Source organism: Macaca mulatta, chromosome 7 (assembly GCF_049350105.2).
Source record: "Macaca mulatta isolate MMU2019108-1 chromosome 7, T2T-MMU8v2.0, whole genome shotgun sequence".
NCBI lineage: Eukaryota > Metazoa > Chordata > Mammalia > Primates > Cercopithecidae > Macaca > Macaca mulatta.
In genome coordinates this window covers 175,068,059-175,084,887 of record NC_133412.1, presented here as the reverse complement: position 1 = coordinate 175,084,887, position 16,829 = coordinate 175,068,059, and the positions used below count along the sequence as shown (strand labels likewise).

Genomic DNA, 16,829 nt, shown 5'->3' with positions numbered 1-16,829 from the left:
TAGCCATATTTTGAGTGCTGATAGCCACATGTGGCAAGTGGACAGCATAGACACAGAAGAGTCTCATTGTCACCGAAAGTTCTATGGACAAAGCTGGATTAGACTTTATGGGGTGTGTGCTATGGGGTGTTGACTATATTAGCTACGATGGTCAGGGAAGGTTGCTCTGAGTAGGTAAATTTGAACTGGGACCTGACAAGGGATTCAGCCATGTGAGACACTGGGAGAGAGCACTGGCACCTGAGGACCAGCTGGTGCAAAGGCCCTGGGGCATAGACAATATCTAACTTAGGACATCAAAGGAATGCTCTGGCTAATGGGTTGGGGGGGATGTATATGAAGGTGGGATGGGATAGGGTGGGCAGAGGAAGCAGGGATGCTAGTTTTCAGCTTTCATGGTGGTCTTGGCAGGACATAAATTTGACTTAGGCTATTTTCTCTGCTACATATTGCCACTCCTATTGCCCTGGATGATTTTTTTGTTCTCATTCTGCTACTGAGACGATACCAACCAGCATGATACTACTGTGTTCAAAAACTGCTGTTTGAATCAGCTTTGCTATGGAGAGGAAGAACCTGTTACAGTTGTGGGCTTTTTCTGCTTTTTTCAAAACTTAACTGACTCCAAAAGTAAAATATTTACTGCACAAACCTTAGCAAGTGCAGGTAAACAAGAGAAAGGAAAGTTAAAAAATTTATAATCCCATCTCCTAAAGGCAATTATTGTTCTCATTTTTTGTATGTTTCCACTTTTTTCTATGCGTTTTTAAAGTTGTTTTTTGTTTTGTTTTGTTTTGTTTTTGAGACAGTCTCGCTCTGTCGCCCACGTTGGAGTGGAGTGGCACGATCTTGGCTCATTGCAATGGCTCCTGGGTTCAAGCAATTTTCGTGTCTCAGCCTCCTGAGTAGCTGGAATTACAGGTGTGTGCCACCACGCCCGGCTAATTTTTTGTATTTTTAGTAGAGATGGGGTTTCACCATGTTGGCCAGGCTGGTAGGCTGGTCTTGAACTCCTGACCTCAAGTGATCCACCCACCTCAGTCTCCCAAAGTGCTGGGATTACAAGTGTGAGCCACCGTGCCCAGCCTCTATGCATTTTTTTTTTCATTGACACATATGTAATTATACTAAACCTAGTTTTGCATCTGAGTTTCACTCAACATACTCTGAGAAAGTGGTGGCACCCTTAATTCACTGCCATGGACCTTATGGATGCTGCTACTGGGGAAATTGCTTTTTTGTTTCATCTTCCTCCCTCATAGCATTGTCCTAGTTACCCTTTTGGGGTACCCAGTTGGAGGATCAATAGATTTTTCAAATGATCCCATATCTCTGATGATTTCTTACCTGATTCCCTTCTCTAATGAATTCTGCCTGTGGTTACCAGTTACTGTCCTCTACATGGGCTGGATCATGTCACATCCCTCCTCAGGAACCTTTGATAGTACCTGATATGGTTTGGCTCTGTGTCCGCACCCAAATCTCATCTGGAATTGTAATCCCCACAGGTTGAGGGAGGGACCTGGTGGGAGGTGATTGGATTGTGGGGAAAGCTTCCCCCATGCTGTTCTCGTGATACTGAGGGAGTTCTCATGAGATCTGACGGTTTTAAAAGTGGCAGTTTTTCCTGCGCTCTCTCTTTCTTCTGCTTTGCTGTGGCAAGACATGCTTTGCTTCCCTTTTGCCTTCTGTCACGGTTGTTACGTTTCCTGAGGCCTTCCCAGCCATGTGGAACTGTGAGTCAATTAAACCTCTTTTGTTTATAAATTACCCAGTCTTAGGTAGTGTCTTTATAGCAGTGTGAAAATGGACTAATACACAGAATTGGTACTGGGAATGGGGAATTGCTAAAAAGATAACCTGAGGCTGGGTGTGGTGGCTCACGCCTGTAATCCTAGCACTTTGGGAGGGCAAGGTGGATGGATTCCCTGAGCTCAGGAGTTTGAGACCAGCCTGGGCAACATGGTGAGACCCCGTCTCTACTAAAAATATAACAACAACAACAACAACAAATTAGCTGGGGGTGGTGGCCCATGCCTGTAACCCCAGCTACTTGGGAGGCTGAGGCACGAGAATTGCTTGAACCTGGGAGGTGGAGGTTACAGTGAGTCAAGATTGCACCACTGCTCTCCAGCCTGGGTGACAGAGTAAGACTCTGTCTCAGAAAAAAAAAAAAAAAAAAAAAGGATAGCCTGAAAATATGTAAGTGACTTTGGAACGGAGCAATGGGCAGAGGTTGGAACAATTTGAGGGTTCAGAAGAAGATAGGAAGATGTAGGAAAGTTTGGAACTTCCTAGAGACTTGTTGAATGGTTTTGACCAAAATGTTGATAGTGATATGGACAGTGAAGTCCAGGCTGAGGTGGTCTCAGATGAAGAAGAGGAACCTGTTGGGAACTGGAGTAAAGGTCACTCATGCTATGCTTTAGCAAAGAGACTGGTGGCATTTTGCCCCTGCCTTAAAGATCTGTGGAACTTTGAACTTGAGAGAGATGATTTAGGATATCTGGTGGAAGAAGTTTCTAAGCAGCAAAGTAGTCAAGATGTGACCTGGCTTATTCTGAAAGTGTTCAGTTATATGCATTCAGAAATAGATGGTTTGAAATGGGAACTTATGTTTAAAAGGGAAGCAGAGCATAAAGGTTTGGAAAATTTGCAGCCTGACCATGTAGAAAAGAAAAACCAATTTTCTGGGGAGGAATTCAAGCCAGCTTCAGAAATTTGCATAAGCAATGAAAAGCTGAATGTTAATAGCCAAGAAAATGGGGAAGATGTCTCCAGGGCTTGTCAGAGACCTCCATGGCAGCCCCTCCCATCAAAGCCTGGAGACCTAGGATGGAAAAATGGTTTCTTGGGCTGGGCCCAGGGCCCTGCTGCTCTGTGCATCCTCAGGAGTTGGTGTCCTGTGTCCCAACAACCACTCCAGCTCCGGCCATGGCTAGAAAGGACCAAAGTGCAGCTCGGGCCATGGCCTCAGAGGTTGCAAGCCCAAGCCTTGGCAGCTTCCACATGGTGTTAGGCCTTTGGGTGTGCAGAAGACAAGAGTTGAGCTTTGGGAACCTCTGCCTAAATTTCAGAGGATTTGAAACGTCTGGATGTCCAGGCAGAAGTCTGCTGGAGGAGTGGAGCCCTCGTGGAGAACCTCTATTAGGACAATGCAGAGGGGAAATGTGAGGTTGGAGCTCCCACACAGATTCCCCACTGGGGCACTGCCTCGTGGAGCTATTAGAAGACAGCCACTGTCCTCCAGGCTCCAGAATGGTAGATTCACTGACAGCTTGCACTATGTGCCTGGAAAAGCTGCGGGCACTCAATGCCAGCCTGTGGAAGCAGTCATGGGGGCTGTACCCTGTAGAGCCACAGGGGTGGAGCTGCCCAAGGCCTTGGGAGCCCACCCCTTGCATAAGCATGCCCTGGATGTGAGACATGGAGTCAAAGAAGGTCATTCTGGAGCTTTAAGATTTAATACGTGCTCTGACTGGTTTTGGACTTACAAGGGGCCTGTGGTCCATTTGTTTTGGTGAATTTCTCCTATTTGGAATGGGAACATTTACCACCCCCATTGAATCTTGGAAGCAACTAAATTGTTTTTTATTTTACAGGCTCATGAAGGCAAGGCAGAAGGGACTTGCCTTATCTCAGAAGAGACTTTGGACTTGGACTTTTGAGTTAATGCTGGAATGAGTTAATACTTTCAGGAAACTGTTGGGAAGACATGATTGGTTTTGAAATGTGAAAAGGACACGAGATTTGGGAGGGGCCGGGGTGGAACGACATGGTTTGGCTCTGTGTCCCCACCCAAATCTCATCTCAAATTGTAATCTCCATGTGTTGAGGGAGGGACCTGGTGGGAGGTGGTTGGATCATGGGGACAGTTTCCCCCATGGTGTTCTCATGATAGTGAGGGAGTTCTCATGAGATCTGATGGTTTAAAAGTGGTAGTTTTTCCTGCATGCGCTCTCTCTCCTGCTTCACATGGTAAGATATGCCTTGCTTCCCCTCCACCTTCTGCCATGATTGTAAGTTTCCTGAGGCCTCCCCAACCATGTGGAACTGTGAGTCAATTAAACCTCTTTTGTTTATAAATTACCCAGTCTCAGGTAGTGTCTTCATAGCAGTGTGAAACTGAGTAAGACAGCACAAACAAGATGTATCCAGCTCCTCAGCAGGCCAGCAGGGCCCTCTGAGCTCCGACTTTGCTTCCACTCCCTCTGCATCCCACAAGGCCCCTCGTCCTCCCTGGTATCCCCAGCCCACATGGGCCTGCCTCTGCTCTTGCCTGCCTCTGCACTGGCCTTTCCCAACTTCCTCACCTACTGAAGTTCCACCCCATTCCAGATGCCTCTGCCAGTCTTCCTGTTGGAGTCACTCCCTCCTCTGGGTTCCAAGGACAGCATCTCTGCACCTCTGGGAAGTGTTTTCTGTGTCCTCTCCTGAATCCTTGCAGGCTGCTTGCCTGCATACACCCCTCACCTCCTGCTCCATTGTGCTGAGATGACTATGCCAGCCCAGTGTGCACAGCCAGGCTATGTTCACACCCACCTCCTCCACTTCCTAGTCCCCTTTGCAAGGAAGTGACTGAAACTGCATGCCACAGTTGCTGCATCTGCAAGGTGGGCGAATGATTGTGCCGCCTTTGTAGACTGCTATAAGAATGAAAGGAAAAGACGTGATTTGTTATGAATCTCCCTTTTCATGAATCTATAATCCCTTTTGGGGTAGGAATTGATGGAATATTCACTTTGGTGCCTCCATCTGCACCCCCAACCTCGCACAGCCCCTGGTGTACAGTAGTCACTCAATAAACAATTGTGGCGCTGGGCTGTCTGTTAAGGTTGTACACTCCTCGTGTGACGAGCCCTTCCTGTATTTCCACAGGACCTGGGATATTTTAGGTACTCAGTAAATATGTTTTGAATCAAACACGGACGTATGCTTCCCTGGAAATTGAAAACATGCCCTCATTTTTTTTCTCACAGGTCAGGATACTGTGGCCAGGTGCTAATTCATGCTGGCTTCTTTGCCCTGGAGGAGAAAAGAAAAGTGGCATGAAGACAAAAAGGGGCCATATGCCCAGCAGATTTCACTGAGACACTTGGCATCTATAATTATTCACTGTTTGCAGGGAAAAGACGACATTATAATTTATGCACTTGGCATTCTCATTCTTGTCGTGCTGAAAACCTTCTGCCCAGCAGCACACAATGTCCACATACTGCAGGGACTGGTTTTGCCCCAAAGATGCCGTCCTTCTCTCTCTCCTCCTTCCTTCCTTTTCTCCCTCTCCCCTCTCTGTTCTCTCCTTTCCCCACTTCCCCTCCCCCTTTCCACTTCCCCCCTCTTTCCACTTCCCCCTTCTCCTCTCCCTTTCTTTCTAATAATGCAGAACTCTCAAAAGGCCAGTTTAAAATGACTTTCAAATGAGCTCCTAGAATTATTAAGATCCTGCACGACGCATTACAGAAAATATCTTTTATCTGAAGTTGGTTACGCCCAGAAAATGTAGCCTCACCTCAAAAATTGTCTAAAGCCATGATCTGTATCCGTGCAAGAGGGGAGGAGGTCATGAAAGCAAACGAGATGCCATCCCTTTGGGCTCAATATTCTACACCCTACAGAACAGGACAAGCCTGTCGTGGTACTAAGTAAATGAGGTTATTTTGGACTCAAACTACGATTAGTTCTTCTGGATGTTGCTAAAGACTATAAAATATTCAGCACGCCCAAATTCAGACTTGTACATGGAATAATTTGTAGCCATTACGAATCTGTAGTAAATCAATTATTTAGGCATTTATTAAGCACCTACAATGTGCTTAATGATTAGCTAGGAGCTATGAAGACTGTAGCAGTCTGAGATGATTCCACTTGCATGGTGGCTAGGAGAATAACTTATGTAAAGGAAGCAAGTTAGGGACTTTATCTAAGTTGGTGGTGCAGACCCCTAGCGCTCACGCATGGTCCCTGGCACACTGTTGGTGCTCAATGATTGCTCATGGCCTGAATGAATCCGCAGCACTTGCCCTTTATGCAGCACTGCCGTGTGGCTCTCTCATTTCAGGAAGTCAACAGGGCAGGTGGGTTTGTTGCTAGGGCTGCCTTAAGAAAGTCCCACAGATGGGGGCTGAAACAGCAGACGTTTATTGTCTGAAAGCTCTGGAGGCTGGAAGTCCAAGATCGAGGCGTTGGCATGGCTGGCTCCTTCTGAGGGCAGTAAGGGAGGGTCTGCTCTGGGCCTCTCTCTGTGGCTTGTAGATGACATCTTCTCCCTGTGTCTCTTCACATCATCTTCCCTCAATGTCTGTCTGTTTCCGTGTCCAAATTTCCCCTTTTTGTAGGGACGCCAATCATATCACACTAGGGCCCATCCTAACGACCTCACTTTACCTTGATGACCTCTGTAAAGACCCTATGCCCAAATACGGTCACATTTTCAGGTCCTGGGGGTTAGGACTCCAACAGATCTTTTTTGGAGGAACATAACTCAACCCATAACAGCAGGGGAGGTTACTTGTGCTGTGGGGTGCAGGCAAATTAAAAGCTTGTCTAGGGTCACATGACTAGGCTGAGCCCACATTGGAGTCTTTTGTGGGGAACCTGTGCTTTCCCCACTTCTCCTGAGGCCCCTCCATGAGGACTAGCCAAAGGGACCTCAGTGCAGAGTGGAGGTGCAGAGCAAAGGCCAGCTGTGCCGGGAGGGAACAGGAGCCACTGGGAGGAGACCCCCCAGTGGGACCCCCAGTGGGACCCATGTAGCGCTCAAGATCCTTTCCAGACTCATGTCAAAATCAAGATTGCTGGAACAGTTTCTTTCAAGGATGAAATCCTTTGTGATCAAGTTCTAAAATTAGGGTTAGCATTTGGGGTGAGGAATTCCAGGATCCCAGATACCCGGTGTGGGCTCCCGGTGGGCTTGCGCCCTTGGCCCTCCCAGCTAAGTGGCTCTGCTGGAGGTGGTGGACCAGAGTGGAGCTCTCCATGGGGCTGATGTGATCCAGGGGTTGAGGGAGAATAACTGAGCAGTTTAGGTTTTTTACAGGGGAAAAAGGGGGGAGGGAGATTGACTGGGAGCCCAGAGTGGGGTTGGGGGAATAGGATATTGAGAAAGTTGGTCAGTCCTGAGTCTCTGGTGCTGGAAGTCTTGGAAAAGTTCAAAGTCAAGCATTCGGGCTGCGGAGAGAGGTTTCCTGGAGAAGAGAAAATAGAAGGCAGAAGGGACTTCTCATGCACAGTGAAAGCCCTGGGGAGAAATGAATCCTGAGCTGTCTTTCTAGGAAGGTGGGTCAGGCTAAGGGAGGGCTGGGTGTGTCCCCAGCATCCAGGTTGGCATAAGGGTCTCTTGGGAGAGGTCCCGCCCAGCGGGCCAGGAGCACCTCCTGCCCATCAAAGTGTGGGTGCCCCAGGTGGGAGCCTCAGAGTTCCTGCTTCCCCCTGCTCTGTCCTCTCTCCCACCCACAGAAGTGAGGGGGGATGCAAGCAGAAGGGGATGATGGATTGCACCTTCTTGCAAAGTGCTTGTGACCCATTAGGAAAGCAGTAGTTTGGAGGCAGGCAGTGTTCTGAGTAGCCTTTGGCAAAGCGCTCACCTGGAGAACAGCATCAGCTTCCCAGCTGGGTCCCAGCCAGGCCCCTGCATCCTTTAGGCTCAGGACCAAGCATCTCATGGGTCTCCACAAAAGTCAGGGGCCAAAAACAAAACAAAACGACAACAACAACAAAAAAAACCACATACGGGGTTAGCTGATTTTATGTCGATTTCTCGAATTGGTTAAATTGAGTATTAACATAAAGCTATCTTGAAAACAATCACTCCTACTTCGCAAGGATTCCCGAGGATAAAGTATCACTTTTAAACTTGAGCATTTGGGGGTTTTGGCCCAGGGCTCTGTGCCTTTGAGGGTCCCACTCTGGTCCGCCTCCTCCAGCAGAGCCACTTAGCTGGGAGGGTCAAGGGCACGAGCCCACCTGAAGCCCACACCAGGTATCTGGGATCCTGGGATTCCTCACCCTCAAACCCTAAGCCTTTTTCTAAGGACTGTGCAGGTGTCTTCCCTGGGTCTCCCCTGTGGGCAGACCACACTGCTGGAATGTTCACCCTGGACCTGAGGTGGGGTGGGGTTGGGAGAGTTGTTTAAGGGGTAGGGGAGCTCGGACCTGAGGGCTGAGAGGCTCACAGCCATGCATGTGAGGCCTTTACAGATGTGGGACAAGCCTCCGTGGGTACCCTTGTCCCAGCCTCACGAAGATGAGGAGTGAGTCTGTAGGTGTGCACAGTCATTGTCCACAGATCACAGCCAAGAGTTGATGAAATGTTTTACAGCCAAGGAACTTCAGAAAAAAATTAAAATAATTGTTTTCCAAATACATATTCTAGCATGGAAGAATGACATTTCAAATATAGATTGTGGTGTTGACCAACAGAAAGAAATGGAAGCAAAATTAACACAGGTAGAGAGTTTATTTGGGCCACAGTTGAGGACTGCAGTCCAGGAAGCCCTCCCAAGTTACTTTGGAAAGTGCTCCAGAGAAGAGAGGCTCGAGTTTTTAAACAAAAGAAGACAAATCAGGAAAGGGGCGATTGCAAAACTGTTTTTCAGGAATTCTCATCAGTTTACAGAAATAACATTGATGAGTGATTGTCTATACGTTGTTGAACTACAGGGCACGAGTTACGGTGTCTGGCATGTGGCATTGTTAGGTTGATGCATAGCTACTGGTACCAGTCAACCTAGAGCCCACACAGCAAGCGGCTTCAGGAGATTTATTTTCTCAGGTGGGGCAGTGAGCTGTGACAGCTGTCACATCTGTGCCTCTCTAGGCCTGATCATTTAAAGGGAGCTTGCCTTCCTCAGATAAAAGGTTTCTTTGTAGTGGATACATTTGAATGTGCTGGGTCTGATGCACACTGGGGCTTCTCAAACTCTGAATCCTGCAGCTTCTGAAGTGGCCACCATGCCCTCCCTACAATCCACTTCTATCTCCTTCAATTCCACTGTGCCCAGCAACCAGGACCACCCCTTGAAAACCCAAATCTTAGCTGAGCGCGGTATTGCACGCCTGTAATCCCAGCACTTTGAGAGGCCGAGGCAGGCAGATTGCCTGAGGTCAGGAGTTCAAGACCAGCCTGGCTGACATGGCAAAACCCTGTCTCTACTTAAAAATACAAAAATACAAAAATTAGCGTGGTAGTGGGCGCCTGTAGTCCCAGCTACACAAGAGGCTGAGGCAGGAGGATCGCTTGAACCCGGGAGGTAGAGGTTGCAGTGAGCCAAGATTGCACCACTACACTCCCCTCTGGGTGACAGAGCGAGACTCCATGTCAGAACAAAACCCCGAAATCAAAAAAAACACAAAAACAAAAAACAAAAAACGAAAACTCCAAAATCTTATGGTATTACTGCCCTCCTGAAATCCCTTTAGCAGCTGGCCACGGCCCTCAGGATGGAGCTCCACCCCTGGCTCGGCTCCCCAGGCCCTTGGCCTTCTGGTTTCCACTGACTTCAGCCTCATCTCTTCCCCTCCCCTCCCAGCGTTAGTTACACCGCTTGCAGCGCTCCTTGGGTTTCCACAAGCTGCACCCCTGCTGGAGGCCTCATGTCACCCCACGTCCCCTTGCGTCCCTCTCATCCCCCCCGCCTCAGCCCGCTCTGGCTGCTTCCTTCTCTAACACCTGACTCAGGCTTTTCCTGGGTTCCCTTAGCCCTGTTCTTCCCTTTTCCCTGTTACCGCCTGTCCCTGTGGGCAGGGATGACTCTTCTCCACCCACCTGTGACCTGTGGAGGGCACAGCTGTGTCTGAATCCTCTCCCTACCCTGGGCACAGCTTGGAGCACACTCAGAAGTGGGTCTTTAGTGCTGAGGATGGGAGTCTAAAAAATGCATGAATTCTAACCCAGTGCATTTGCTAGAAGACTAGAAACTAGCCTAAAAAATGATCTTGCATGAGTTTCCTTTGGGAGGGAATGGCCTTGGCATAGAGCCCCATGCTGGTTATGGGAGGAACCCTCACTGTCATGCTGGGCCACACCGTGTGGAGCCTGTCCCCCAGGTGGAGCCTTTGTTGTCTTCTGTGTCTGGTGCGGCTCTGAGGAGCTTTGAGTGACCTGAAAGTCCTGAGCATGCTGTGCACTCGCCTTCTTTCCTCTCAGGCCACATCTCTGCCGATCTGACTCTCAAAGAAGTAGCCCAAGGCTGCTGCATGTGAAGTTGAACTGCCAAGGCGGTCAGATCACCTGAAGTCAGGAGTTCGAGACCAGCCAACACATGGTGAAACCCCACCTCTACTAAAAGCACAAAAATTAGCTGGGCGTGGTGGTGCATGCCTGTAATCCCAGCTACTTGGGAGGCTGAGGCACGAGAATTGCTTGAACCTGAGAGGCGGAGGTTGCAGTGAGCCAAGATTGTGCTGCTGCACTCCAGCCTGCCAGCCTGGGCAACACAGTGAGACTCTGTTACAAAAAAAAAAAAAAAAAAAAGAAGTAACTGAAATAAAATGAAAATGGTGCTTGTAGGACGTGAACCAAGCAGATACCCGCAGTTGATTTTGTACCGTTGTTTACACAATGCACGCTTCTACGTGCACGTGTACCTTGCATATTAGACACATAATTACATCTGCCCCACTTAATTTTCAGACGCTCTCCGAGATGGGTGGGGGGTGTGATGGCACAGAAATGCATTACATCATCAGAGTCAAGGCCCCACTGGCAATGCGGTGCTCATTAGTTAAGCAGATATTATTAGGCATGTTTACCTGAGAGGAGAGGAACATTCTGTGAAATAATGAATCTGCTGGTTTCTATTCTTCTCCCTTTGCAGGCTGAGTTTTTATTATTTTGATCCCAGTACCCATTAGAAACACACAGTGTCTAAATATTGAAATGCTTTGCTTCAAAAGCTGCTAAGATTCAGTGGCAAAGGTAGCCTTGCAACGACGTTTTATCTCCAGAGTCCCAAGTTTTGGAGACAAATCCAATGACGCAGGTCTTGTGGTCAAGGGTGATGCAATGGCGCTCTGGGAACAATATCAGGCTCTGTGACTTGGGTGCCTTCTGGGTGTGTGGTGTGTTGTCAGTCTGGCAATTCCTAGAACAACCCTACAAGGTGGTAATTATTATTCTCATGCTGCAGGGGATATCTCCCACCTCCTAGGTGGACTCAGGTCTCGTGGGGCTTAATGCTTAAAAATTCGAGCTGCCGGCCGGGCACGGTGGCTGAAGCCTGTAATCCCAGCACTTTGGGAGGCCGAGACGGGCGGATCACGAGGTCAGGAGATCGAGACCATCCTGGCTAACATGGTGAAATCCCGTCTCTACTGAAAAATACAAAAAACTAGCCGGGCACGGTGGCGGGCGCCTGTAGTCCCAGCTACTCGGGAGGCCGAGGCAGGAGAATGGCGTAAACCCGGGAGGCGGAGCTTGCAGTGAGCTGAGATCCAGCCACTGCACTCCAGCCTGGGCGACAGAGCGAGACTCCGCCTCAAAAAAAAAAAAAAAATAAAATAAAATAAATAAAAAAAATAAAGGGAAAAGACTACAAAATTATGAATACAAAATGAGGTTAAGGTCTTGGGAGGGGCCGTGCAAGCTAGGGGCTCTGCAGGTAAGCTTGTTTAGCTTCCCAGCAAATCCACCTCTGAGCTTGCAAATTATAAAGCTGGAATTTGAACTCACATCTGCTGGATGCAAAGTCCGAGGTCTTCCTGTAGCATGACTGTCTTCCTGTGTGGTGAGAAACATCAGGCTGCCGAGGCCAAACAGTGGGTGCGTCGCTTTCCAATGAGGCAGGTGTGCGGGACAGGAAGTGGGAGGGGCTCCTTGCAGGGGAGCGGCTGCTGCCAACGTCTCAGCTGGTGCCTGTTCCTGAGAACGGTTTGGCAGGTGGGGGCCATTTGGAGTCTCTGCTCCTACACCCTCTCACCCCTCCCGGGCTGCTTTCAGAGGAGGGCAAAGGGTATTCGTTCCAGCCTCCAATTTCTTCCTCCCACTCCTCGAAAGCATTTAAGTGAGGAAGGGAGGGAAAACGTAGATAATTCTGCTATTGAGAGGAGGCCTTTTTGTTTTCCCTGCTGGAAGTAAAAGGAGGCATTCTAGCTGGGCAGCCGGCCCCACTCTCCAGGGATCCCTCCATCTGGCCTGGCTGAGGCTGGCCAGCCCCGGCTGTGCCTGGAGGGGTGCTGGGAAGCCTACCTTGCTTCACACTTTCCTCCTCCACACCCAGCCTGTGACTCATGCCTGAAACGCCTCCGCCTCCGTTCAAGCAATTCTTCCTTTTATTGTGAAGCGCTGCTCTCTTCCGGCTCCTCCCCTAAGTCACCACAAGGGAGATTTAAAGGACAGGTGATTTCTCCACCGTGTTCAGGGACAATCCTGTAATCATGGTTTTGGTCACACAGCTTTCAAGTGAGTGTTGTGCAAACGTTTGCTAGGATCTCTCAGGGAGCGTGTTAGAAAAACTCCTGAGCCTGCTCCAGATCAGCAGCCTGAGGTGGGACCAGACTCCTGTCTTTTCAGCAAGCCTCCCCCACCTTTGAGGATGCACCCCAAACCAGAGAATTCCTGCTCTGAGCCATCACTGAAAGCACCAAGAGCCAGGTTTGGGGTTTGTTTTTTGGAATTACACCCAGGTGCCTGAACAATTGCTGTCTCTGGAATCAGTGCAAAGTTACCAGGAGCTGCAGAAACCCAGAGAGACTAGAAGGAGGGGAGAGCTTGGCTCTAACACACGCAGACTCCCCATTGCCCACGTCCACCCCCAGACCACCTCGCTGCAACCAACCATGAGCTTTGCAGAGGGCAGGCATGCCCCAGGGGCTCTCAGCATCACCCCCCTGCCCCTACCTGTGACCAGAGTCTCCCTGAATTCTCAGCTCTGTCTTCCCAATTCGAGGAGCCTGCCAGGCCCCACCTGGGTAACCCTGTCCATGCTGTGGCCTGGAAACCCTCTCAAGAAAGGAAGCTGGGTTAATTGCAGGCTCACTTTATTTTCCACATTCTCAGAAATCATTGTGCCTAGTTGCCTGATATCCAGTGTATTAGTCTGTTCTCATGCTGCTGATGAAGACATACGTGAGACTGGGTAAATTATAAAGAAAAAGAGATTTAATAGGTTTAATGGACTCACAGTTCCACAGGTCTAGGGAAGCCTTACAATCACGGCAGAAGGTGAAGGCACATCTTATATGGTGGTGGACAAGAGAGAATGGAACCAAGTGAAGAGGGAACCCCCTTATAAAACCATCAGATCTCATGAGACTTACTCACCTCCACGAGAACAGTATGGGGGAACCACCCCCATGATTCAAATATCTCCCACCAGGTTCCTCCCACAACACATGGGAATTATGGGAACTACAATTCAAGATGAGATTTGGGTGGGGACACAGCCGAACCGTATCATCCAGTGTCTCGAGAACTCTTGTTTTATACATTTGCAAGTTCAATTTATTTTGATTTTTTCAGGCAGGAGAGGAAATCCGTTCTCTATGATTCCATCTTGTTTGGGAGTGAAAGTGTTCATTTTCTTTTAAAACAGACAATATCCTTCCAAATCTATAGTTACTTCACTCATCCATCACTCATCCATAACCACTGTTAATATTTTGGTCTACATTCTAAGATTTTTTTTTTTTCTGTGCATATGTGTGCATGCAGCAGGGTCACAAAATCACTCATAGTACATCAGATATGCAAAGATAATAGAGTGTCTTCATTTTCCTACTTAATTAATCTGATCTTTCTTGAAAGGTATTCTTTTCTGGGTAATACGATGCGGAAAAACATCCATTCTAGTAACCTTAGTCTAATACAAACATTTACCCAATTCCTCGAGCAGCTCACCATTCTGAGGCTGAAGTGTTTGGCCAGTGGGGCTTCTGATGGCTGCCACTGTCTACACCTCTACTCCAGATTGGGTCTGGGCACATAGCGGGTGGGTTGCAGGATTTGGGGGTTCTTTTGGTAGCCAGGAGGAAGGAATCCTCTGGTCCACACATGTTCTCCAAGTTTCCCTGACTTTGGCTGCAGAGTAGTTGGCCTGGGCTACTTCATGGAATGGAGTGGTGGCTGCCGAGGAGCAATGGATCATGGGAGATCAGGTCACGTAGGGTCTTGTGGCCACTGTGAAGACTTTGGCCTTTTTTTTTGTTTGTTTTTTGACACAGGATCTCGCTCTGTTCACCCAGGCTGGAGTGCAGTGGTATGATCTTGGCTCACTGCAGCCTCGACCTCCCAAGTTCAAGCAATCCTCCTGCCTCAGCACCTCAAGTAGTTGGGATTACAGGCATGCGCCCTGCACATGGCTAATTTTTGTAGTTTTTGTAGAGATGGGATTTCACCCTGTTGCCCAGGCTGGTCTTGAACTTCTGAGCTCAAGTGATCTGCCCACCTTGGCCTCCCAAAGTGTTGGGATTACAGGTGTGAGCCACCGCACCTGGTCAAGACTTTGGATTTTATCCCAGATGAAATAGGGAAGCCACTGGAGGGCTTCAGTGTGGTGGTAGGAGGCAAATATTGATTGAAAAGCATTCAAGAGAAAATAGGAGGAGAGAAATTGAAGATAGTCATAGATACTTCTGGCTGGGTGCAGGGGGTCACACCTGTAAGCTCAGCACTTTGGGAGGCTGAGGTAGGGATTGCTTGAGGCCAAGAGTTCCAGAGCTGCCTGGGCAACATAGCAAGACTCTATAAAATTGTTTTTGATGGAAATCTCGCTCTGTCGCCCAGGGTGGAGTGCAGTGGTGCAATCTCAGCTCACTGCAACCTCCGCCTCCCAGGTTCAAGTGATTCTCCTAACTCAGCTGCCTGAGTAATTGAGATTACAGGTGCCGCCACCACACCTGGCTAATATTTTGTATTTTAGTAGATATGGGGTTTTACCATGTTGGCCAGGCTGGTCTCCAACTCCTGACCTCAGGTGATCCGCCCACCTTGGCCTCCCAAAGTGCTGAGATTACAGGCATGAGCCATTGCGCCCAGCCTACAAAACATTTTTACAAGTTAGCTGGGCATGATGGTGCGCACCTGCAGTCACAGCTACTAAGAGGCTGAGGTGCGAGAATTGCTTGGGCTCAGGAGATCGAGGTTGCAGTGAGCTGTGAATAGGCCACTGCACTCTGGCCCAGATGGATACTTCCAAAGAGTCTTGCTATAAAGGACAGCAGAAAGGGAGAGAGAGATTGTATTAGTCCGTTCCCACGTTGCCAGTAAAGACACACCTGAGACTGGGTAATTTATAAAGGAAAGAGGTTTAATTGACTTACGGTTCAGCATGGCTGGGGAGGTCTCAGGAAACTTACAGTCATGGCAGAAAGGGGAGAAAACATGTCCTTCACATGGCGGCAGCAAGGAGAAGTGCTGAGCAAAAAGGGGGAAACGCCCCTTATTAAACCATCAGATCTCGTGGTAACTCACTCACTATCATGAGAACAGTAGCATGGGGGTAACCACCCCCGTGATTCAATTGCCTCTCCCATGACAAGTGGGAATTACGGTAACTACAATTCTAGATGAGATTTGGTTGGGGACACAGTCAAACCATATCAGAGATCAAGTCTTAATTTTTTTAATGAATTAATTATTATAACGGGAGATGACGGAATGCTCCAATAGGGAGGACAAATCAACAATTGGTGGTGGTGGAGCGCTGCAGAAATGGGGAAGCCAGCGCTTGAGTGGAGGGTCAGAATCGTTGCGTGTTTTCCTTCAACCTTGTTCAGCTTAACAGGTGCTGGCACAGTGTTGTAATTGACCAGGTTGGAAGTTTTTTCCAGGCCAGTATGAGAAATTAGAGAAAGGTGAGGGGGCTGAAGGTGCACAGGAGAGAGGGGCGGCACAATGGACCATGGAGTCCACATGGAAAGAAGGGGAATGAGGACATGAGGTAGAGGAGGGACAATTATATTCTATTTAACCCAAATGCATCCCAAATGTCACCTCAACATGTCATCAACATTCAGAATTATTAGTGAAGTATTTTACATGTTTTCCCACACTATGGCTTTGAAACCTTGCATGTAGTTTACACGAACAGTGCCTCTCATTTTGGACCAGGCTCATTTTGAGGGGTTTGTGGCCACTCTGTTGGACAGCACACAGGGATCTAGAGAAGGAGCGTGGGAGAGGTGGCCGAGCACGGGTAGACGGCAAGATCATTGGAGGAGCAAAGGTCAGGGAAGGAGGAGGATCATCTCTGTGGAGATTTAAATTGCCAAGAATTAGGACAGGGATTTAGTGAGAGTGACAATGAGCTGGGAGTGGGAATCTTCCAGGAACAAGACGGAGGGGACTAGGGTCTGCAGAGAACCAGACAGGAAAGGTGGCACAGAGCATAATGTGATGGCACCAGCTTCAAGGTTGGCGAGTTTGGGGAAGGTGGGGGCTGATCTAGAAGTAACCACAATGGAGGATGCTCCAGGGGCCCAGGTTCCAGTCAGAGCAAGCAGGTGGAGAGAAGCTGTGGGAAGGAGGAGCTTTTGCTCACGGCATGTCTCAAGCTCCAGAGGAAATAGTGAGGGTTTTTGAGAGTAAGGAGGCCTGGAGGTGGGGCTGGATTAGGAGGTGAGCATGGCCTTACTGGGATTAGGGCACAGTGTGAAGTGACAACCTGGGCGTCCTGTGTCTTTGGTGAATGAGGAGAACAGAATTTGCAGCTGTGCACTGAGGCTGAGTTAGAGTGCACTCTTTGGCCTGACGTGTAGGCTTTGCCACTTTCCACGGTGTAAATACTCCCACCACAGCTCATTTCAAGCTACCAGTGGTTTAACATCAGGCTCGTGGAATATTTAAACACTTAACAATGGGCTCTTGCAAGCTGGCACAAGCCACTTCCTGT

At 48.8% G+C, this 16,829-nt stretch overlaps 2 long non-coding RNA genes across 2 annotated transcripts; one reads left to right on the top strand and one right to left on the bottom strand.

Moving 5' to 3' along the window:
* Positions 1-1,635: 1,635 nt before the first annotated feature.
* Positions 1,636-3,636, top strand: LOC144330402 (uncharacterized). Its single transcript, XR_013396559.1, has 2 exons — positions 1,636-1,736; positions 3,603-3,636. It is a non-coding gene; the product is annotated as an uncharacterized LOC144330402 (long non-coding RNA).
* A 2,142-nt stretch (positions 3,637-5,778) lies between these two features.
* Positions 5,779-13,171, bottom strand: LOC106999574 (uncharacterized). Its single transcript, XR_001446483.3, has 6 exons — positions 13,122-13,171; positions 12,188-12,305; positions 11,672-11,860; positions 10,753-11,095; positions 7,587-7,668; positions 5,779-7,187 (listed from the first exon to the last, which is right to left on the bottom strand). It is a non-coding gene; the product is annotated as an uncharacterized LOC106999574 (long non-coding RNA).
* Positions 13,172-16,829: the final 3,658 nt, after the last annotated feature.